At 43.3% G+C, this 25,467-nt stretch overlaps 1 protein-coding gene across 2 annotated transcripts in view; it reads left to right on the top strand.

The window, feature by feature from the left end:
- Positions 1-25,467, top strand: part of VIPR2 (vasoactive intestinal peptide receptor 2) — a 278,827-nt gene that overhangs the window by 95,948 nt on the left and 157,412 nt on the right. The window lies entirely within an intron of this gene.

Raw genomic sequence — 25,467 nt, 5'->3', positions numbered from 1 at the left:
GATAGGTGGGGGTGCCAGGAGTCAAAATGTATTGTTTCGAAGGTCAGGCAGTGGCAGCTGATCAGAGGAGCTTGCTGCGTACTCAGGCCCTTCGAAGAGGCTACCGCATTTGTCAGTAGGGACAACTGCAGCATTAACGATGTCATCCGCGTGATATTTATCTTAGAGCAGACATTCACACTGACGCAACCAGGGGTGGCAGAAGAAGCTTAGGCATCTGATGATTACTGGATAGCCATGCATTTACACCCTTACTATCAAAAGGAGGCCAAATTGCTTTATTACCAGGACACACTGTGTAGGCAGCTTACCAGTGAGCAGACACCTGCCATCCATGTGTCTGAGACCCCTCTGCATCCCCCGCAGAGTCATCCACCTTCCACCATCTATGCTACCACAAGCAGCAGAAGCTGCTACACCAGCAGCTAGTTCAGGCTCATGATCGAGAAATGTTTCCATGTGCTGCAAACAGAGTACTGGCTTAACACCCAGGTTCAGTCCTACATAGACTCTGGCCTTTTTCCGGTGCATACCATGTTCCCTTACCCCATGGACTTCTGGGCAGGCAGATTGGAATAGTGGTCCAAACTGGTCAGCATGATCTCTCTGTTCTGCCTTGTCCAGTATCCAGTGTCATCTTAGAGAGGGATTTCATGGCAAGAGGCGTTGTGAAACCCAAAAGTGCAAAGTCGTCCTCTGCCAATGTACAAAAGATCACTTTTTTCAAAATGAACGAGGTATGGATCCATGAAGATATTCACTGTCCTCCGGCTCAGGCCTATGAATAGGTTTGCCCTTGCTGATGGCACCCCATCATGACACTGCCGCTGTCTGCCTGCCTACCAACATGTTCCATACTGTATGACTGCAGCTGCTATCATGCCACTACCACTGTCTGAATGCTACCATCACATTCCAAACTATATGCCTGCTGCCATCAAGCCAATGCCTCTGTCTGCCTACCTACCATCATGTGTCGCACCATATCGCTGTTGCCATCATGTCATTGCCCCTTTCTGTCTGCCTACCATTATGGTCTGTACCATATGTATGCCAATGCTGCTGCCACCACCGCAGCATCTACTCACTGCTACTAAATCCCCTTCTGCCACTTCCATTACCCTTACTGCCACTACTTTTACTGCTACACAGCTGGCACTACTGTTACTATTACTACCCCTAAACAGCCACACACATATCTATTGCCTTGTCTGTTCCATGCTGTGCTGCTACTACTACTGCTACTATTGTGGCTGCATGCCACTATTACTCTATCCTTTCCACATCTACACAGTACTGCTGCTACCAATTAAAAGGAAGAATTTTTCCAGGCTTGTTCAGAACAAGCTACTCTTTCTTCTGACGATTAACACTTGTGCGTGTATAAATACAGGCACACATTTTGCCCCATTAACACATAATTTTTGGATGCTTGTGCAGAAAAAAGCTACTCTTTCTTCTGACATTAACATGTGTGTGTAACTATAAACAGGGGCCTCTGTTGAGGCATAATTTGTTATGCTTGGTTCCAGCAAGCCACAGTTTTTTCCCATAACACTGTGTGTTTAAATACCATCTGTCCCCATGAAAGGGACAATTTTTATAATCTTTCTAACATGAAAAAGCATAACACATGTGACATGCTGTTTGCTAACATCACCAATAGGGATTCGCATAAAACTTTGTTTCAATAACGTACGAAGCGAGCGCTCCGTACAGTATTAGAATGCATTGGCTGCGATGAGCCAAAGTTATTACTTCGCGAAGTCTCAGAGACTTCGCATAATAACTTCAGAAATGTATTTATACTGTAAAAAAACATTTCCCGAACTCAGGTTCAGTTTCAAGGTACCACTTTCGGGAAATGTTTTTTTACAGTATAAATCAACTTCTGAAGTTATTATGCGAAGTCTCGCGAGACTTCGCAAAGTAATAACTTCGACTCATCGGAGCCAATTCATTCCAATACTGTACGGAGCGCTCGCTTCGTACGTTATTGAAATTAAGTTTTATGCAAATCGACTTTGGATGTTTCATCCGAAGTCGATTCGTTCATCCCTAATCACCAACCATGCATTTACCCATAGCCATATATGTCAGTGTCACTCTGACATTATTTGCTATTGCTGTAATTGCATTCAAAAGAGTAAAAGAGTGGGGTGGGGTGTAGAGAAAGAGCAAACATTTATAAAAATTAACAAAAAGAGATAACATCCTTTTATAAAATAAGATCCTGGGAGACTAGAGAATGTTATGTACCAATTTTCAGGGCAGTTGTAGCAACTTCAATTCATGACAAATCAATTTGGGTATGAATCAAACTTTTTGAAAAATTCACAAATTCGGACACAAAGTGAATTTCAAGACGATGGATCATCTCTGATTTAATATTCTTAATTTGTGCTTCCCTTTTTTTTGAGAAGCTGGTTTCAGTTTAGTTTGATTATTAATTTGGCACATGTATGCATATAAATGTGGTGCATCAGAACAAGCCCTACTCTGTCCCAGAATGCTGTCATACATGGAAGCCTCAGTTTAGGCCAAATATTTTATATTTTATATTTTTATTTATATATTTATTTGCAGCAAACTAAATTAGCACTCTCCTAAATGTGTCTATTTGTAACACTTTGCTCAACCTTGCTTATTTTCTAAATGAAAACACCAAAGTGTTGAACGTCTGTTCTGTTCTTTTTGATGGAAATACTGTAAGTTGTAAAGCCATGCACTAAAAAATGAAGCATTGTACCAAAGTTTGTTGGGCCCACCTAAAGAAATTATTCTGAAGGCATGCGGGCGGGGCATGTGCATGTCCACTTACATATAAAGAACTTTTGTTTTGATGGCTCATACAGGACGTATCATCAGTAAGTTTTAATAGGATATCTGGTTTTAGGTGAATACAGACTACAAAGGACTCGAAACGTATGTGGAGCACTTTTATGAAGGAGCTGGTTTGTAGAGAGTGAGGCATTCATAATAGGGCGCGTTACTAGGAATACATTCAATGGTGTACCTGCAACAAGCCCAGGAGGAGAGGAGAGGAGGATGGAAGTGATTGTGGCAGTAGTTTACAGTGCCAATCCTCACACAGATGTTGTCCTAGGTTCATGCAGTGGTAGGAGGGTGCACTTTTTCTTCCCTCGGGGCAAACCATGATGTCAGGGCTCCTGCCAGATGGTTGTTGGGGTGTCCTTGGTGTTATATGTTTGGTATGGGTGCAAGACAGGAGATGTAGATGCTGTGACCATTGAATGGTGCTAGAGTCAGTAACCAGGCCGATTGTAGAAAATAAACAAGACTCTGTTTACTAAAATGCAAAATGGGAGTTGTAGTATATCCAACTGTATCAAACAGTTCAAAACAATTCACAGTGCAAATCTTCCCAGATAAGGATGTATGAATATAAGCAAGGTTAGGGGTTGTAGTCTCTATCTTTCCAAAGTCTTTTTCTCTCAACAGAATCTAGGGCTGGCAATAAAGTTCTTGCAAACTTGTCTGTAATTCCCAGCTGAAGAGTACAGGATTAAGATACAGCTGGCTAAACCATGTCAAAGTGTGGAAGGGTGTCTTGGCAACGTCCCTCTCACTGCAGTAAAGTCTTTATCAGCCTTAAACACTAAAAACCTTACCAACTGACTCCAGTGTTCGGCCTTGCAGATTATAGACCTTCTTCATTCTTCCTTCCTCTCTGGAGCGGTGGAGATAGTAACTCTCTGGGATGTAGACCTAGTCCTCTGAGGAGTGAGCACATGTATCTTCTCTCACTTCCTCATCTAAGACACTACTGCCTTAAATAGGGGTGGACCTAAGTATAACTCCTAGCTTCCTACATGGGCAGGATTGTTAACCCCAACTGATCTATACAGAGAGTTATACTAGGTATGCAATACATCAAATAGCATGAAATAACATTACATAATGAAACAACTTTGCAAGTACTCTGTTCTGGGCTACTGTATATCGACAACTCTTCATCTTGTACCCATAACAAGTATTACCATGACTTGTAGACATTAGGAAACATTGGTCTTTTCTTGGTAAGCTGGTGGTAGGCCCCTTTTCCTAATGCAGCTGCATATATGCCATATGCACCCCTAAGGTTAATAGTCCCAAAATCATCTGCAAACAAGATTGTCTTCTGCTAGACCTTTTGTGCCCTGTTGTTTTACTATGGGCCTATTATTAAGTGATTGGGCCCACCAAAGGATTTCTCTGGTGCTCTGATGTGTCAGTCTAAAAATAAAAAATAAAGCAACCAAAAATGCATAAAACTGGAAAACACTGGTGCAACTACAAACAAAATGTAAAAAACTATTTTCCATGCATACATTAATAATAGATAGGACTTAATAATCATACATAAATGACATCAGAGATTTGCTAATACCATTTTCTTTTTTCTTTGCATTTGACCTTGTGATTCAGTATAATATTTTAAATTGCAAATGTATCTTTATATTCAGAAATAGGATGTAGCCCGCAGTATGTAATGTAGAAACTGAATCACTTAATAGGAATAAATGATGTAGTGTATCAATCAAGCAATCACGTGTAATGAGAGACTCAATTTAGAAAACGAAATCTAATAATCTGGTTAAGGATGCAATATAAATATTCTGGAGGAGGAAGTTAACCAATGACTTCAGGAATAGAGTTGGAGGGGGAAGTTTGCATTTGTGAAGAAGCATATTGGTTCTGCATAATCAGATATACAGTATGTATTTAATCGGTTATGAGGTCAAGCTGCTTCACTGGATAATCCCACTGTGTATTTTTATCTTGAAGAAACTACATTGAGGTTAACGGATAGGTTGCTTCTCATAATTTACTGCCAGTTTATAAGGACATTTCAATAAACGAGATTCACTGGATAGTTATTATCAATTATTATTATTTATTTTTTATTTGCAACCCGGCTAATCCTCTGATTCTTCAGATTGTACTCACTTGGCAAATCCAGCCTTAAAGGGGTTGTCCACTTTCTGGCTACTGTTGAACAATGTATCTGTAAGATGATTATATGACACTTACTAATATAGCCCTTGTTAATTTTATGTGCCGTTCAGTGGCATGCCTAGGGTGTTTGGCACCCTGGGTGGGTCCTTTCTCTGCCCCCCCCCCCCCATACTTGACCACATACCTCTTACATCCAGGGACATCTCCTGTCATGTAGACCTTCTCTTTCCTTTTCTCCTCCGTTAGACCGCCATGGCAAATTCTTTCAGCCGCATCTCGTCTCTACAGAGTTTGTAATACAGACACGTTATATTTCTCAGTTTTTCCATCAACCTCCCCATCCTGGTGTCCCCACAGTGTCATCCTGCTGCCACCCCCAATACTGTGCCCGTTGTGCCCCCCAATGCCCCAGGTACTATACTGCTGAAAAAATAGTGACCCCAGTAGACATAATTGGGGTAATTTATCAAACTGGTGTAAAGTAGAACTGGATTTCCAAAAAAGCTGTCAAATATGAAAGGTGGAATCTGATTGGTTGCTATGGGCAACTAAGCCAGTTCTACTTTACACCAGTTTGATAAATTACCCCAAATGTCCTTACAGTGTCTACAGCAGCTCTAATGTCCACTAGAGTGCCCCCAGTAATAATAACACCCTATATTGTGCTCCAGGCAATAATCCCTGTATAGTGTCCCCAGAAATAATAGACTGGCCCCTACAGTGCCTCCCCAAGAGCACCCCGACGCTGCTCCATATAGTAATTTCCCACACACTGCCCACCATAGTAATCCCCCCATAGTAATTTGCCCCCCCCCACACAGTAATTTCCTCCACACTGCCCCATACAGTAATTTCCCCCACACTGCCCCCACACAGTAATTTTCCCCACACTACCCCCACACAGTAATTTTCCCCCACACTGCCCCCACACAGTAGTTTCCCCCCACACTGCCCCACACAATAGTTTCCCCCACACTGCCCCATACAGTAATTTCCCCCAAACTGCCCCATACAGTAATTCCCGCATACAGTAATTTCCCGCCCACTGTGCCCCGCACAGTTATTTCCCACACACTGCCCCCACAGAGCAGGCAGCTCACCCCACACTGCCCCCACACAGTAATTTCCCCCACACTACCCCACACAGTAATTTCCCCCACACAGTAGTTTCCCCCACATTGCCCCCACATAGTAGTTTCCCCCACACTGTCATTTCCCCCACACTGTCATTTACCCCACACTGCCCCCACACAGTAGCTTCCCCCACACTGCCCCCCCGCAGAAATTTTCCCCACACTGCCCCATATAGTAATTTTTCCCACACAGTAGTTTCCCCCACATTGCCCCATATAGTAATTTCCCCCCCACATAGTAATCTCTCATTATAATTTGCCCCCACATAGTAATTCCTCCCATAATAATTTGCCCCCACATAGTAATCCCTCCCATAATAATTTGCCCCCCATAGCAATCCCCCCCATAATAATTTGCCCCCACACAGAATCCGACCATAATATTTTTCCCCCACATGTCCTCCTGTGTGTCCCCCCCATGTTCCCCAAAGTTAGCACATAAAAAAACAAAAATAAAATAAAAGCTAAATACTCTGCTTGCTCGCAGAGGAAGGCGTGCACACTTCACTGTGCCGCTGCGTCCAGGCACAGGCGCGCGCAATGACGTCATCACGGATGCCTGCATCGGGATTTCACTACCGCCTGAAGCCTATGGCAGTGATCGGCGGCGGGGCAGGGTACTATGAGCTCCCTTGCCCCGCCGCTGTATGGGGGCGTCAGTGCTGAAGCAATGAGCGCTTCCATCTGTATTGATGGAAGCGCTCATTGCTTCTGGCACCCCCCTGAGACCTGGCACTCGGGGCAGACTGCACCCCCGCCCAATCCTCCCTCCCAAGGCACGCCACTGGTGCAGTTTACTATATTTCATAAGTCGTGTCCCCTAGGCAAAAATAACTAGACACATCACCCATCCTTTTCTACTTAGAGAGAGAATTGGAGAGCAGTGATGGCCAGTTCGAATTGTTCGCCCACGAACACATGCGGGCTGCCATCTTAATTAACAAGTCCGGAGAGGCACAGGTAAGCCCTTACCTGTGCCTGCGCCGCAAACCGGTCTGAAACAAATGTGGTCAGCGGGAGCAGGCAGTTCCGAGAACAGCCCGATGAAGGCCCCCGGCGGCTGTTCTCGGAACTGCCTGCTCCCGGTGACCGCATTTGTTTCAGACCGGCTCGCGGCGCAGGCACAGGTAAGGGCTTACCTGTTCCTCGCCGGACTTGTGAGTTAAGATGGCAGCCCACATGTGTTCGCGGGCGAACAATGCGAGCTGGCCATCACTGTTGGAGAGTTTAGTTCAGGTGTAATGTATTTTAATGGAGGAGACTAAGTGATTTGCCTGGTCAAATGACCCTCCATCAGTAGCCATTTTATAGACAGGACTGCTGTGTGAACAGCACAAAAACTTGGCCAACAAGAGAGAATACCTTATGAAATATAGAAAATGGTGCAGAATCAACAAAGACTATATTAGTAAGTGCCATATAATCATCTTAGAAATACATTGATCAACAGTAGCCGGAAAGTGGCCAACCCCTTTAAAGGAACTATACACAGAAATCTTCTGATGCATCAGTCAATAAACTGCTGTGTTGCCTCTATTGTCACCATGGTGGTTCGTGCTTGCCGCTGTCCTGCTATTCTGTGCAGGCACGGACGTCTCTGTAATCTCCCTGTGTGTATTGGGACTAGTGCTCAGTGAACTTCCTTTCAGCACTGTGAGAGTTAATCCCTTCCTATTTCTGACTATGCAGCTGCTGAATAAGGTGATCAGCCTTCCTATTTAGCAGAGCTGTGGTTTCACTTTCTTGCCTGAGCTTTGAGGTTTTCTAGCTAGCAAAGATGTAACCTCTCGTTTGACTACGTATGGACTGTAGCTTGCCTGTCTACCAATTCTGGTCCTTGCCGACTGCTCTGACCTTGGAACTGCTCCTTGTACTACACACATACTCAGCCTGCCCCTATAGTGGGACCCCATGGAAGCCGATGTAGAGGATAGGAGTGGCAGTGGCTCTGATATAGTGTTGTAGTGTCAGTGTCCTACCTCAGGCCAGGTAGAACTTGTGTAGTGTAGAACTTGGAAATGCATACATTAGCAGCAGGCTTTAGTGTAATTCTTCTCTGGCACCAGCCGATGATGTATTGTGGCTAGGGTTGCCACCCGTACGGGTATGACCCGGACAATCCGGGTTTGTAATCCTGTGCCTGGGTACAAGCCTTTCTCAGATCCGGGCACAGGATTCAAACTGCAGACTTGCACACCTGACAGCTGGCGGTGAGCGTCGTCGTTGGGTGTCAGTCAGCGGCGGCGGCCGATGAGGTGTCAGCAGCAGGGACGATCAGCTGTCACTGCGGGTGATTTTCTGCTTGGCCCGTTCCACTGTCCTCTCTCATATCCTGTCTGCTTGGCCCGTTCCTCAGTTACAGCTTGCGCTTCACAGCTGGACCCACTTCCGGCCTGTGGAACGCAACTTCCGGTCCCGATGCGTTCCATCCGTCTTCGGGATTGGCTTGAAGAAAAGGTGGCAACCCTAATTGTGGCTGGTTGGATGGCTGCAGTTCTGCACTTCTATGTTGCTGGCCTAGTGGTTGTTTGGTGATGAGGGTGTCCTTAGTTGTAATCCCTCACCTCACAGCAGTGTCTGTGAGAGCGTTGTTGCAGTTCGCTCTGCTGTCTGGGATCTCAAGGCTTTACCTGAGTCCTTCCTTCAGTTCTTGAAAGTGGGTGGTCAATGAACCACTTCTTGACTCTCCTCAGAGAGGAAACAATATGATTCTTGGGAGTTGGTGCTCTATGAGCTGCTTCTTCATTCCTCCACTATCTGGACAGGACCTTTCTTGTTCCCTCTCTGCCTAACTCTGACTATAGATTCATGAATTACACTAGACTTCCCCCTCCTGGTAGGAAGTTGGACCAGCCCACTCTACCAGGATATACCACATACATTTCTTAGAAATCAGAGGCGTTTTGATTTGCATTCCATGTTGCCTGGGAGTGTCTGACGCACACGTACTATTGAAACTGGGTGAGACGGGAGGGGGACCTATGAGATCTGTGTACGCCCCTTTTATTTCCCAATTCCTGTACCAAACAGGTGGGAATGTTCATGGGCTTCTGGCACTGGCAATGTACATCGTGCAGTAAACTGGAAAAAGTATAAGATAAATGATATAGTAAGGCCTCTTTCACACAGGTGTCGCGGATTTGCTCCGGATGCGTCGTGTGTGCATTGCGGGCAAACCGTGCGAGTAGGCATGCAATTGCAGTCAGTTTTGACTGCGATTGCGTTCCGATGTTCATTTTTTTCCGCGCGAGTGCAATGCATTTTGCAAGCGCGTGAGAAAAAACTGAATGTGGTACCTAGACCCGAACTCGGACTTCTTCACTTCTTCTTTCAGGACCTGCAAAAGGACCTTTGATGACGAAATCTTCTATCTTCATTCAGCAGGACCTGCGCTGACGTAATCACGCTCACCACGTGGTGAGCGCGATTACGTCATCAAAAGTCCTTTTGCAGGTCCTGAAAGAAGATGATGCCAGCTGCGCAAACAAGAGGATGAGGTGAGTTAATTTTTATTTAATTTTTTTAACCCCTCATGCCACATTTTTGTAAGAATTCTGTGTTAAGAATGCTATTATTTTCCTTTATAACCATGTTATAAGGGAAAATAATACAGTAAATTTACTTTTATCAATTTACTAACATCATCTCCTAGCAACCATGCGTGAAAATTGCATTGCATCCGCACTTGCTTGCAGATGCATGCGATTTTCAAGCATCCCCATTCATTTCTAGGGGGCCTGCGTTGCGTGAAAAACGGAGAATATAGAACATGCTGTGATTTTTACACAATGCACAAGTGATGCGTGAAAATCACCGCTCATCTGAACAGCCCCATTGAAGTGAATAGTTCTAGATTCAGTGCACCCGCGTGGAATTCTCCCCCGTGTGAAAGGGGCCTAAAGCTCAGGATCCTACACACAACAAATGGAATATATGAGATATTCAATACTAGTGAGAAGATCTTACTCAAAATTAATACTGTGTCACAGGTGTCCGCTGTGTGGGACAGCAGGAACCCGGCGGCTATGGCTTCTGCTTTCCTCCACAGCATGTGTAATCTTTAGGGTCCATTCACACGTCTGTAGTGTATTGCGGATCCGCAATACACCCGGCCGACACCCCCATAGAACTGCCTATTCTTGTCCGCAACTGAGGACAAGAATAGGACATGTTCTATTTTTTTCCAGAGCCGCGGACCAGAAGTTCAGGGCCGCACTCCGAAAATGCAGATGCTGTCCGCATCCATTCCTGCCCCATAGAGAATGAATGGGTCCGCACCTGTTCCGGATAATTGCGGAACGGGTGCGGACACCTTCTACGGACGTGTGAATGGACCCTTAAAGTGCAGACATCCACATTACATGTACAGTGGATGCTCTGAAGGGGTTATCCAAATTTGGTGCCTATATTTCTTGGGCATAAATAAAATATTTTCATTCAGCCATGAATAGAATGACAAATTAGTTTAAAAGCTCCACATATTTTACTGGATATCAGTATCATGATATGCTGCCAATGTCACCCCACCCTGGGCAATTAGAACATGAAGCATCATGATAGGGCTCCTCAAGCCCGGTGGTCCTTGGAGTCTGACCAGGTATGCCTAATAACTTCTCTTCATCTCTGGTAGTAATTTTAAGCACTGACAGACAATTGATAATACGAATAGGCCAGTAACGTATAGATGATGTGAAGCCAGTACAGGCAACTAATTACTTAGTTTACTTTCCAAATACCTTTCAAGACTGAACGTGAAAATGTATTTATGACTTGTTACTTCATTTTTCCCTAAACAATAATGTTACTGGAGTAACTGTGAATAACACAGCGCCTGGAGGAGTCCGCCAGCCGCAATCACGGAGAGGGAAGAATGGGAAAGGGTGACTCAGTCACTGCTATATTTGGAATGCAAGAAATTTTCGAATGGAAGACAAGTCACCGTTAAAATGGAACTACTATACAAAGCCTGTTTATAAATGAAAGGCACCACTTAACCTAAATACACAATTTACCGCGAGATGACAACAACCATTTCTTTCAACCCGCTAACCTCATACACTTGCTCATTAGAGACAGGAGAATAAACTACTGCCCGACACCTCTGGTAATGGCACATCTCCCTTAAAGGGGTTGTAGGAGTTAAAAAGAAAATTAAAATCAGGCAGCAACTGTGAATGTGATAAAATAACAACAGAAGCGATACTTACCACTTTTCTCTCCAGCTGCGTCCAGGGTTGCAATCCAGACCTCGCTGCCGATGTTTGTTTTCCTGGCTGCAGTGGTGAAGCTCCATGCACACCACTCCACAGCTGCAGCCAATCACTGGCTTCAGCAGTGACATCCCGTATACTCCTGGGGCCAGTGACTGGCTGCACGGTGACCTGTGTGTATGGAAGCAGGGACGTACACAGAATCTACAGGGCCCCATAACGAAACTTACTATGACCCCACCAGTACGTGTGCATACAACACTCCAAATTTCAGTTGAATTCACACTTTTTTATTGGAAGAAATTTTTCATGTAAAAAATCTCTCACTTTATCCAACTTCTACGGCTACTTTCACACTTGCGGTAGCAGGGTCCGGCATGCTGTTGCGGTGGGGGAACAGCCTGCCGGATCGGTGCTAACGCTAGCCCACTGGAAGTCTGTGCCTACTATAATGGGGGCGGGCCGCAAGTCCGTCCGCAGCACGGCAAACATGCCAAGACAAACTAGTGAATGGGGCTGAAGCAGAATTCTGGCGGCGCGGTGGGTTAGCGTTAGCACGGATCCGGCAGGCTGTTCCCCCACCAGAACAGCATGCCGGACCCTGCTACCGCAAGTGTGAAAGTAGCCTAAGTCAGAAAAAAAGATGGCGCCAGTTCTGTACACCATATTTCTCAATATATTTACACCAGACAGCTGCCATAAGTACATTAATAATTCTCCTGCTTTCCTTCATGCAGTGTATTAGAGAACGATCTGCTTGCAGCCACCTCTAGGGGGCTCAGTGCACAGGAATCCATACAGTTATCATTGACTTGAATGGAAGCTGTAAATAATCTCCTTGCAATGTTCTCCCCTAGTGTCAGGAACAGAAGAGGCAGTTTAGCACTAGACCCCTCTCCCCGCCCGTAGCGGTAGTGTGGTCTGCCTCTATGGCAATTATGAAACTAGCTGGAAGGTGACTTCATCGGTGCAGGGCCTGAGCATAATGCTGGAGGCGACAGGAGAGGAAAGTAGTAAGTATTGCTTCTTTTGTTTTTTTATCACATTTACAGCTGCTGCCCACGGCTTTCTTTATGTCAAACAACCCCTATAAAGAGGGCCTGCCACCTCTCCTGACATGGTTGTTTTAGTAACTACTTACATCCTCCAGGTAATAACTGGAGCATCTATACTTATTACTCTGTATTGCACCATTCCTCTATTATTCCTTCTAGATGTCTATGAATGTATTGCCAGTAGTCTGCAATGAAAGTCCAGGAGGGTATTACTAGTTGGGAGCGTGTCCCTGTACAGTCACTATCCAATCAGTACTGATAGTTTTAGACTGTGCAGTGACACCTCCCAAACTGGTAACATCCATCTGGACCTTTACTGCAAACTGCTAGCAATTCATTTATAACTTCTAGAAGGAATAATACATGAATGGTACAACATAGAGTCAGAATTTGAAGCTCCGGGGTCAGAGTCATATCTTAATATGGACAACATCTGCATGAAGTTTGTATGGACTCTTGTTTTCTCCCACGCTCCAAAGACATACTGTACTGATGGGGAACTTAGATTATGAGCTCCACAGGGATAATAAGTAATAACAATGTCTGTAGAATGCTGCGGAATATGTCAGTGCTATATAAGCAAGAGAAATAAATAAGAATAGATGCTCCAGAGTTGTTGTTTCATGGTCCGCTCCACTTTAAAGGGTTTGTGCCATAAACTACCTTTCACTGTAAAGTCTTGCTCCCATTCCTCCTCGGATTGCTTATTTTTTTCCAGTTTTACTTTACATTTGCAGTTTTCTCTTATCCCCCATGCTTGAATCCTACTTCCTGTCCCATCATGCCTTTGGATATTGAGGTGTGCCCTGACACTAGCACGGCATGTGACACCAACCAGTTCATTTTCTACCTCCATATATTCAAAATGCTCTGTGTAACTGGATTTATAACTGTGTAACCTTTGCGAATGTCCATCGTTTGTTAGAGCAAAATTTATCGTTATGTTTATCTGTCTATTATCTATCTTTTGAAAAAAAAAGAAGGCAGCACTCAAAAAATCGTGAAGAAAATGGTGATTTATTAACCCATGTGACAGCAACGTTTCAGCTCTCTCGATGGAGCCTTTGTCGAGCCATAGTGACATGTGCCAAATGCAGTGCCATTATAGCATACATAATTACATTTTGTGATTACATAATTATCTCTCAGTATAAAAAGTTGTGCCAAAATACATAAAAAATAATTCATTTAAGTGCCCATAAATACATTTCCAAATTCATACAAAATGGCATAAAAAGTGCCATTAATTCATAAAAATTAAATTTTATGCAATAAATATAATATATCAAACATGATTGAAATAAATCAAACACCAGGTGCAAATAATCCAGTGATTAAAAAGTATAAAAACAAATAACAAAATCTCACATGGAGCCAGAGACTGCAGGACCTAGTCGGCGTTGTGAGAGGCGCACTGCGCAGGCGCCAATTACTCATACTACCGCGAGAAGTGTAATTAGCATTACCAACATAGGAGACCACAACAAACATGGCCGAATAGTTTTTTTTTTTCTATCTATCTATCTATCTATCTATCTATCTCTATGTCTTTCTATCTATCTATCTATCTAATATCTATCTATCTATCTCTATGTCTATCTATCTATTTGTCTATCTGTCTATCTATCTATCTCTATTTATCTATCTATTGTCTATCTCTATCTATTTATCTATCTAGTTGTTGTAAAAAATCCAAGGCAGCACACAAATATCCGTAAAAAGCAGAAGGGTATTTTATTCACCCACGTGAAAACAGCAATGTTGCTGTTTTCACATGGGTGAATAAAATACCCTTCTGCTTTTTACGGATATTTGTGTGCTGCCTTGGATTTTTTACAACAACTATCAAATTTGGATCAAGTCCGTGGTCTGCTCCAAGGAATTGCACCTACTGAAAAATTGTGTGCTGCTCATCTATTTTTTGTTTCATATCTATCTAGCTCTCTATATCTATCTATTACTATATCTATTTATCTATCTATTGTCTATCTCTATCTATCTACCTATCTCTCTATTATCTATCTCTATTTATCTATCTATCTATCTATCTATCGTCTATCTGCCCGTTTGTCTATCCATCCTGACACTGTAACTGACCTGTAATTGACACTGCACATAGAGGAGGAAGCGATGCATGTGAGCATGTGCGTCCTGTATTACAAGGCTCCACTACAGGACATAACCAACAGCAACTGAAATCAAAACTGATTTGCCACAGGGCCCAATGGTAGGCTAATAACATTAGAATAAGGCAGATCTAAAAGAACCAAGTAAGTAAAAATCCAGCTGCCAGACCTTCTCTCCCCTGACATCTGCTGTCACATGAGATGGTTGGCCGGTACTGCAGACAATATGTGCTTGTCCGGTGATAAGCAACCCTTCCTGTTATCTCAGTAGCAATTTCCCCAGTTTGAGAAGATTTACAGTATCTTCCACTGATTTTCTAAGTTTTCTAATTATGGAACAGGGTGCGTAGGAAAGATCAGAACAGATCCTTATTATAGTCCTAACTTTTGCCTCCCAGTAAAGAAGAGCTTTGTGTATGTTAGCAACGGCAAATCCTTTCTCTGACCATTAGGTCAATTTCCTGTCCCTTTGCTTGCTAACAATGCAGATGTACTGATTCTTGCCACCCAGTATCAAAGGCGATGGACGCCCTCTCTCTAAGGCTACTTTCACATCTGCGTTTTCCTTTCCGGTTTTAAGATCCGGCAGATGATCTCAAAACCGGAGGAAAACACTTCAGTTTTGTCCCCATTCATTGTCAATGGAAACAAAACTGAACAGACAGGAGCAGAGTTCACCAGAATGCATTCTGTTCCGTTGCGTTCCCATATCGGACACAAAACCACTCCAAGCACAGTTTTTTTGTGTGCGGCATAGGAAACTGAACATGTCGGATCCGGCATCAAAAACCATCTAAGTCAGGGATCTCAAATTGCGGCCCTCCAGCTGTTGCAAAACTACAACTCCTAGCATGCCCGGACAGCCTACAGGTATCAGCCTACAGCAGGGCATTGTGGGAGTTGTAGTTTTGCAACAGCTGGAGGGCCGCAGTTTGAGATGCCTGATCTAAGTCAATAGTGCTAGATCAGTTTTTTTTCGGACATTAAAAAACCAGATCCAGTGCCCATTGACTTACAATGCAGCCGGTTGTATTATTCAAACAGAAGTGTTTTCATCTGGTTTTAAGATCCTCCACCGGATCCCACAGATGTGAAAGTAGCGTAAGAGGCCCGTAGCAGCCCCATAATATCTATGGACTTACTATGGATTGTACTGTATCTCTTCTGCCTAAAAGTCATAGAAAGTGGTCATTTGGCATTAAATAAAAAAACACAATACATTGCATAAATGTTATGTAAATGTTATAATAAAAGAGACAGAGCTGTCAACCGTCTGTAAAGTCAGGGACAATCTGCAAAAATAGGGGCTATTAATCCAATGTCCACAGCAATTAATAAACTATTCCATTACTTTTTTTTATTTTGCGCAGGTTATTGAGGTTGCAACGATCACTTTATAATGCACTGTAAATGCTGAGTTATAGGCATAAACCATTCTTTTTTCTCCATACTTCTGTAAAAATGTTGTCTGTGATTTTTTGGGATATGTTTTCCAGCAAAGTGACATAAAAATTTGGCAAGCTTAAAAAAGGAGGCAAGACTGAAATGCCTAGACATCTATAATGGTCTAAAACCCATTTCTTCCACATGAGCTATTATGGAATTCTGAATTATCAGAGGGCTTTTCCTGTTTAGGACCCTCATCTATCAACCAGAGTAGAAAGAAGCTACACGGACTGTCTCACAATCCGGAGGATCCAGCCCATCTATACATAGGACAGTCTCCTGATTTCAATAAGCTCGGTATAATGAATAATTTCCCATGTGGTAATTCTGTCCATCTATTCTTTACATTGTGGCTCCCTTAAAGGGGTTATCCAATCCTAAAGCCCCCCACGCTTAATATACTTACCCCGGGTCACGCTCCCTGTGCCGCTCCTGGTCCCCGCAGGCCGCACCGCCGCTACTGCTCGTCCCCATGCCGGATAAAAACATCCGGTGCCGGGAGAGGCAGCCAATGGCAGACGGGAACGAGCCTACCTAGCATCCAGGCACTGGGAGAAGCAGCGGCGGCGATGCGGAGACCAGGAGCGGCACAGGGAGCAGGGTCCCGGGTAAGTATATTCAGCATGGGGGGGGCTTTTTTTTAGGATTGGATAACCCCTTTAAGGGATGCTACTTACAAAATGCCAGTAGAGCGGAGACTGCTGGGTAGGAGTTGGTGGCCTAAGATCTGGGATTCAGATTTTGCTTCAAAAGTATGAAGTTATAGTAGTAGTAGAAGGCAAATCATTTCAGAAACATTCAGTATCATAAAACCCACTTTATCTACTTAGTTCTAAATTTTGGTAAAAAATCCCTGCTTACCAGGGACAGACTGGGAACTTAAAGTGGCCCTGGAAAAAAGTGGACCCATGTTGTAGGTGGGCCAACACTTGTAGGCAGAAACAACAGAAGTAGGCAGGGCCTGCAATACCATAGTGCAGCAAAAAATACCGCCCCAGCAGAATCAAACACCACAGGGCTGCACAAAATACTGTATCATCGTCCTCATCGTCCTGTACCTGAGCCTGATGCTCCTACATTATTAATGCTGAAAGAATCAGAACTTTAGGTATGTGGCTGGCGGCCATGAGTGGGCCTTGAATGACCCCGTGGGCATCGTCCTACCGGGAAATTTCCCTATAGGGTCTATGGCCAGTCCGCCGCCGCCGCTGCTTATCACAAAGCAAAAATTACACCTCTTTATACTGTAAATGTATATGGCACTGTTAGGCCTCATGCACATGACCGTTGTTTGGGTCCGCATCCGAGCCGCAGTTTTTGAGGCTCAGGTGCGGACCCATGCACTTCATCCGTGTGCTGTCCGCATCCGTTGCTCCGTTCCGTGGCCCCGCAAAAAAATATAACATGTCCTATTCTTGTCCATTTTGCGGTCAAGAATAGGCATGTCTACAATGGGCCGCCTGTTTTGTTACACAAATTGTGGAAGGCACACGGGCGGCTTCAGTTTTTTGTGGATCTGCAGTTTTCAGACCGCAAAAAACGGAACGGACATGTGCATGAGGTCTTATTCAGATATCTACATGTAGCATTTAAAGAGAGAACCTGTGAAAATGCAGTGCAGTGTGTTATAGAGCAGGAGGAGTTGAGCAGACTGTTATATAGTTTTATGGGAAAAGATTCAGTAAAACTTGTACTTTATACATTAAAATCTCTGCTCTTTCTGAGCTCAGTTTGCTGAAGTGGTCTGTCTTATCAGTGACTGACAATCTTCCCTGTATTGGTGTGTATATTTTATCAATAAATTGATTTACTTTTAAATCGGTAAGAAACATGGGTGTAACTACCAGGGTAGCAGGCATAGCTGCTGCTATGGGGCCCAAAAACTAAGGGGGCCATCTCCACTGAGACATAATGTGCAATTAGTGATAAAATGCATATCAGGTGCCATGGAAAATTGAAAAAGGGTTTTCCAAGACTTCACACTGATGATCTAGCCTCAGGATAGGTCATCAGTATCTGATGAGTGGGGTCCAACAACGAGACCCCCGCAGATCATCTTTTTGAGAAGGCACCTGCGCTCCTATGATCGTCACGGCCTTCTCGCAGCTTACCAAGCACAGTGCCGTACATTCTAAGTTTTACTATGATTATTCATGTAATGTAATATGACTTTACTGTGTACATTACCCCTGTGCTGTGACATCACTCTGTACATTACCCCTGTACTGTGATATCACTGTGTACATTACCCCTGTACTGTGACATCACTGTGTACATTATCCCTGTACTGTGACATCATTGTGTACATTACCCCTGTACTGTGACATCATTGTGTACATTATCCCTGTGCTGTGACATCACTCTGTACATTACCCCTGTACTGTGACATCACTGTGTACATTACCCCTGTACTGTGACATCACTGTGTACATTATCCCTGTACTGTGACATCACTCTGTACATTATCCCTGTACTGTGACATCACTGTGTACATTATCCCTGTACTGTGACATCACTGTGTACATTACCCCTGTACTGTGACATCACTGTGTACATTACCCCTGTACTGTGAAATCACTGTGTATATTATCCCTGTACTGTGACATCACTGTGTACATTACCCCTGTACTGTGACATCACTGTGTACATTATCCTTGTACTGTGACATCACTGTGTACAATATCCCTGTACTGTGACATCACTGTGTACATTATCCTTGTACTGTGACATCACTGTGTACATTATCCCTGTACTGTGACATCACTGTGTATATTATCCCTGTACTGTGACATCACTGTGTACATTACCCCTGTACTGTGACATCACTGTGTATATTATCCCTGTACTGTGACATCACTGTGTACATTAGCCCCTGTACTGTGACATCACTGTGTATATTATCCCTGTACTGTGACATCACTGTGTACATTCCCCTGTACTGTGACATCACTGTGTATATTATCCTGTACTGTGACATCACTGTGTACATTTCCCTGTACTGTGACATCACTGTGTATATTATCCCTGTACTGTGACATCACTGTGTACATTATCCCTGTACTGTGACATCACTGTGTACATTATCCCTGTACTGTGACATCACTGTGTACATTATCCCTGTACTGTGACATCACTGTGTACATTACCCTGTACTGTGACATCACTGTGTACATTATCCTTGTACTGTGACATCACTGTGTACAATATCCCTGTACTGTGACATTCCCTGTACTGTGACATCACTGTGTACATTATCCCTGTACTGTGACATCACTGTGTACATTATCCCCTGTACTGTGACATCACTGTGTACATTATCCCTGTACTGTGACATCACTGTGTACATATCCCTGTACTGTGACATCACTGTGTACATTATCCCCTGTACTGTGACATCACTGTGTATATTATCCTGTACTGTGACATCACTGTGTACATATCCCTGTACTGTGACATCACTGTGTACATTATCCCTGTACTGTGACATCACTGTGTATATTCCCTGTACTGTGACATCACTGTGTACATTACCCCTGTACTGTGACATCACTGTGTACATATATCCCTGTACTGTGACATCACTGTGTACATTACCCTGTACTGTGACATCACTGTGTATATTATCCCTGTACTGTGACATCACTGTGTACATTATCCCTGTACTGTGACATCACTGTGTACATTATCCCTGTACTGTGACATCACTGTGTACATTACCCCTGTACTGTGACATCACTGTGTACTATTATCCCTGTACTGTGACATCACTGTGTACAGTATCCCTTGTACTGTGACATCACTGTGTACATTATCCCTGTACTGTGACATCACTGGTGTACATTATCCCTGTACTGTGTAAATCACTGTGTATATTAATCCCTGTACTGTGACATCACTGTGTAACATTATCCCTGTACTGTGACATCACTGTGTACATTATCCCTGGTACTGTGACATCACTGTGTACATTACCCCGGTACTGTGACATCACTGTGTACATTATCCTTGTACTGTGACATCACCTGTGTACATATCCCTGTACTGTGACTCACTGTGTATAGTATCCTGTACTGTGACATCACTGTGGTACATTACCCCTGTACTGTGACATCACTGTGTATATTATCCCTGTACTGTGACATCACTGTGTACATTACCCCTGTACTGTGACATCACTGTGTATATTATCCCTGTACTTGACATCACTGGTGTACATTACCCCTGTACTGTGACATACACTGTGTAATTATCCCTGTACTGTGGACATCACTGTGTACATTATCCCTGTACTGTGACATCACTGTGTATATTATCCTGTACTGTGACATCACTGTGTACATTATCCCTGTACTGTGACATCACTGTGACATTATCCCTGTACTGTGACATCACTGATGTACTATTCCCTGTACTGTGTACATCACTGTGTATATTATCCCCTGTACTGTGACATCACTGTGTACATTATCCCTTGTACTGTGACATCACTGTGTACATTATCCCTGTACTGTGACATCACTGTGTACATTATCCCTTGTACTGTGACATCACTGTGTACATTATCCCGTGTACTGTGACATCACTGTGTACATTACCCTGTACCTGTGACATCACTGTGTACATTATCCCCTGTACTGTGACATCACTGTGTTAGATTACCCCTGTACTGGTGACATCACTGTGTAATTATCCCTGTACTGTGACATCACTGTGTACTATTATCCCTGTACTGTGACATCACTGTGTACATATCCCCTGTACTGTGACATCACTGTGTACATTATCCCTGTACTGTGACATCACTGTGTACTATTATCCCGGTACTGTGACATCACTGTGTACATTATCCCCTGTACTGTGACATCACTGTGTACTATTATCCCTGTACTGTGACATCACTGTGTACATTATCCCTGTACTGTGACATCACTGTGTACATTATCCCTGTACTGTGACATCACTGTGTACATTACCCCTGTACTGTGACATCACTGTGTACATTATCCTTGTACTGTGACATCACTGTGTACAATATCCCTGTACTGTGACATCACTGTGTACATTACCCCTGTACTGTGACATCACTGTGTATATTATCCCTGTACTGTGACATCACTGTGTACATTATCCCTGTACTGTGATATCACTGTGTATATTATCCCTGTACTGTGACATCACTGTGTACATTACCCCTGTACTGTGACATCACTGTGTACATTATCCTTGTACTGTGACATCACTGTGTACAATATCCCTGTACTGTGACATCACTGTGTACATTACCCCTGTACTGTGACATCACTGTGTATATTATCCCTGTACTGTGACATCACTGTGTACATTACCCCTGTACTGTGACATCACTGTGTATATTATCCCTGTACTGTGACATCACTGTGTACATTACCCCTGTACTGTGACATCACTGTGTATATTATCCCTGTACTGTGACATCACTGTGTACATTTTCCCTGTACTGTGACATCACTGTGTATATTATCCCTGTACTGTGACATCACTGTGTACATTACCCCTGTACTGTGAAATCACTGTGTACATTATCCCTGTACTGTGACATCACTGTGTACATTATCCCTGTACTGTGACATCACTGTGTACATTATCCTTGTACTGTGACATCACTGTGTACATTATCCCTGTACTGTGACATCACTGTGTACATTATCCCTGTACTGTGACATCACTGTGTACATTACCCCTGTACTGTGACATCACTGTGTATATTATCCCTGTACTGTGACATCACTGTGTACATTATCCCTGTACTGTGACATCACTGTGTATATTATCCCTGTACTGTGACATCCCAAGTTGTTATCAACGCTCAGTTCAGAAGCCTGCATCTCTGATGGTATGGGGTTGCATGAGTGCGTGTGGCATGGGCAGCTTGCATGTCTGGAAAGGCACCATCAATGCAGAAAAATATATTCAGGTTCTAGAACAACATATGCTCCCATCCAGACGTCATCTCTTTGAGGGAAGACCCTGCATTTTTCAACAAGATAATGCCAGACCACATTCTGCATCAATCACAACATCATGGCTGCGTAGGAGAAGGATCCGGGTACTGAAATGGCCAGTCTGCAGTCCAGATCTTTCACCTATAGAGAACATTTGGCGCATCATAAAGAGGAAGGTGCAACAAAGAAGGCCCAAGACGATTGAACAGTTAGAGGCCTGTATTAGACAAGAATGGGAGAGCATTCCTATTTCTAAACTTGAGAAACTGGTCTCCTCGGTCCCCAGACGTCTGTTGAGTGTTGTAAGAAGAAGGGGAGATGCCACACAGTGGTGAAAATGGCCTTGTCACAACTTTTTGGGGATTTGTTGACACCATGAAATTCTGATTCAACATATTTTTTCTTAAAATTGTAAATTTTCTCAGTTTAAACTTTTGTTCCGTGATTTATGTTGTATTCTGAATAAAATATTAGAAGTTGGCACCTCCACATCATTGCATTCAGTTTTTATTCACGATTTGTATAGTGTCCCAACTTTTTTGAAATCCGGTTTGTATACTGTGACATCACTGTGTACATTATTCCTGTACTGTGACATCACTGTGTACATTATCCCTGTATTGTGACATCACTGTGTACATTATCCCTGTACTGTGACATCACTGTGCACATTATTCCTGTACTGTGACATCACTGTGTTCATTATCCCTGTACTGTGACATCACTGTGTACATTATCCCTGTACTGTGACATCACTGTGTGCATTACCCCTGTACTGTGACATCACTGTGTTCATTATCCCTGTACTGTGACATCACTGTGTTCATTATCCCTGTACTGTGACATCACTGTGTGCATTACCCCTGTACTGTGACATCACTGTGTACATTATCCCTGTACTGTGACATCACTGTGTACATTACCCCTGTACTGTGACATCACTGTGTATATTATCCCTGTACTGTGACATCACTGTGTACATTACCCCTGTACTGTGACATCACTGTGTATATTATCCCTGTACTGTGACATCACTGTGTACATTTTCCCTGTACTGTGACATCACTGTGTATATTATCCCTGTACTGTGACATCACTGTGTACATTACCCCTGTACTGTGAAATCACTGTGTACATTATCCCTGTACTGTGACATCACTGTGTACATTATCCCTGTACTGTGACATCACTGTGTACATTATCCCTGTACTGTGACATCACTGTGTACATTACCCCTGTACTGTGACTTCACTGTGTACATTATCCCTGTACTGTGACATCACTGTGTACATTATCCCTGTACTGTGACATCACTGTGTACATTACCCCTGTACTGTGACATCACTGTGTATATTATCCCTGTACTGTGACATCACTGTGTACATTATCCCTGTACTGTGACATCACTGTGTATATTATCCCTGTACTGTGACATCACTGTGTACATTATCCCTGTACTGTGACATCACTGTGTATATTATCCCTGTACTGTGACATCCCAAGTTGTTATCAACGCTCAGTTCAGAAGCCTGCATCTCTGATGGTATGGGGTTGCATGAGTGCGTGTGGCATGGGCAGCTTGCATGTCTGGAAAGGCACCATCAATGCAGAAAAATATATTCAGGTTCTAGAACAACATCTGCTCCCATCCAGACGTCATCTCTTTCAGGGAAGACCCTGCATTTTTCAACAAGATAATGCCAGACCACATTCTGCATCAATCACAACATCATGGCTGCGTAGGAGAAGGATCCGGGTACTGAAATGGCCAGTCTGCAGTCCAGATCTTTCACCTATAGAGAACATTTGGCGCATCATAAAGAGGAAGGTGCAACAAAGAAGGCCCAAGACGATTGAACAGTTAGAGGCCTGTATTAGACAAGAATGGGAGAGCATTCCTATTTCTAAACTTGAGAAACTGGTCTCCTCGGTCCCCAGACGTCTGTTGAGTGTTGTAAGAAGAAGGGGAGATGCCACACAGTGGTGAAAATGGCCTTGTCACAACTTTTTGGGGATTTGTTGACACCATGAAATTCTGATTCAACATATTTTTTCTTAAAATTGTACATTTTCTCAGTTTAAACTTTTGTTCCGTGATTTATGTTGTATTCTGAATAAAATATTAGAAGTTGGCACCTCCACATCATTGCATTCAGTTTTTATTCACGATTTGTATAGTGTCCCAACTTTTTTGAAATCCGGTTTGTATACTGTGACATCACTGTGTACATTATTCCTGTACTGTGACATCACTGTGTACATTATCCCTGTATTGTGACATCACTGTGTACATTATCCCTGTACTGTGACATCACTGTGTACATTATTCCTGTACTGTGACATCACTGTGTTCATTATCCCTGTACTGTGACATCACTGTGTTCATTATCCCTGTACTGTGACATCACTGTGTGCATTACCCCTGTACTGTGACATCACTGTGTTCATTATCCCTGTACTGTGACATCACTGTGTATATTATCCCTGTACTGTGACATCACTGTGTACATTTTCCCTGTACTGTGACATCACTGTGTACATTATCCCTGTACTGTGACATCACTGTGTGCATCCACTGCACTGCACTATCACTATATGCATTAATCCTGTACTTTGACATTACTGTATGTGCTTTGCTCCTGTATTGTCATATAATTACAGTGCATTATTCCTTTGTTATGACATCACTGTGCCTATATCTCACTACAGTGACATCACTACTTGCATAGTTTATGAGCTGTAACCTTGCTGAGTGGATTATCCCTGTACTGTGACATCGCTGTGCCCACTGCCCTTGCGCCATGATATTACTGTGTGAATTATACCTGCACTGTGAAATTACTGTAACATCACTCTGTGCATTTTGACTGAATACGGGAGAGTGATAAATGGCACAGGTTATAGAAGAAAATAATCATAACCTTTTAATGTACTAAGCTCATATCCTTGAAGATGGTCATAGTGGATGAGAGACCGTTACTTGTTTTGCTGACGGTTTCCATAGCATGGCAATTAAAGGAGTTTTCCAGGTCCTGTATATGGGTGGGCTATCATCAGTAAAGGTCATCAATATTTGATCAGTGGGGGTCCAACTCCTGGCACCCCACTGATCAGGCTGCAGTGCTCCATGAGCGCTAACGCCTCTTGGCCTAGATGCATTCAAGTGAATGAAGCCGAGCTGCAATACTGAACACAGCCACTATCCAATGGAGGGTGCTGTGCTTGATAAACTGCAAGGAGGCTGCGGTGCTAGCCAGAGGCTTGTTGAAACAGTTGAATAGCAGGGGTGTTGGATCCCACAGATATCATATTAGTGACCTATCCTGATGATATAGGTTATCAATATTAAGCCCTCGGAAAACCCATTTAATGTTCTGGAATTCCTTTAACGAACCTTATGTTTAAATTAGAGAAGTCTGAAATAGCTTGTTGCTAAATATTTTCTGTGGATCTTTTATGTTAATGTGAATGAGACAACTCTCAGAAGGTCTTCTATGAGTCTTGCATTATGAACTGAAATGTAGAGTTATGGACTGCAAAGTTTCTGCTTGTTGGTT

Source organism: Bufo gargarizans, chromosome 5, assembly GCF_014858855.1.
Source record: "Bufo gargarizans isolate SCDJY-AF-19 chromosome 5, ASM1485885v1, whole genome shotgun sequence".
In the NCBI taxonomy this organism is placed as follows: Eukaryota; Metazoa; Chordata; class Amphibia; order Anura; family Bufonidae; genus Bufo; species Bufo gargarizans.
The sequence above is the reverse complement of the archived record's forward strand: the minus strand, read 5'-3'. Positions and strand labels throughout refer to the sequence as shown.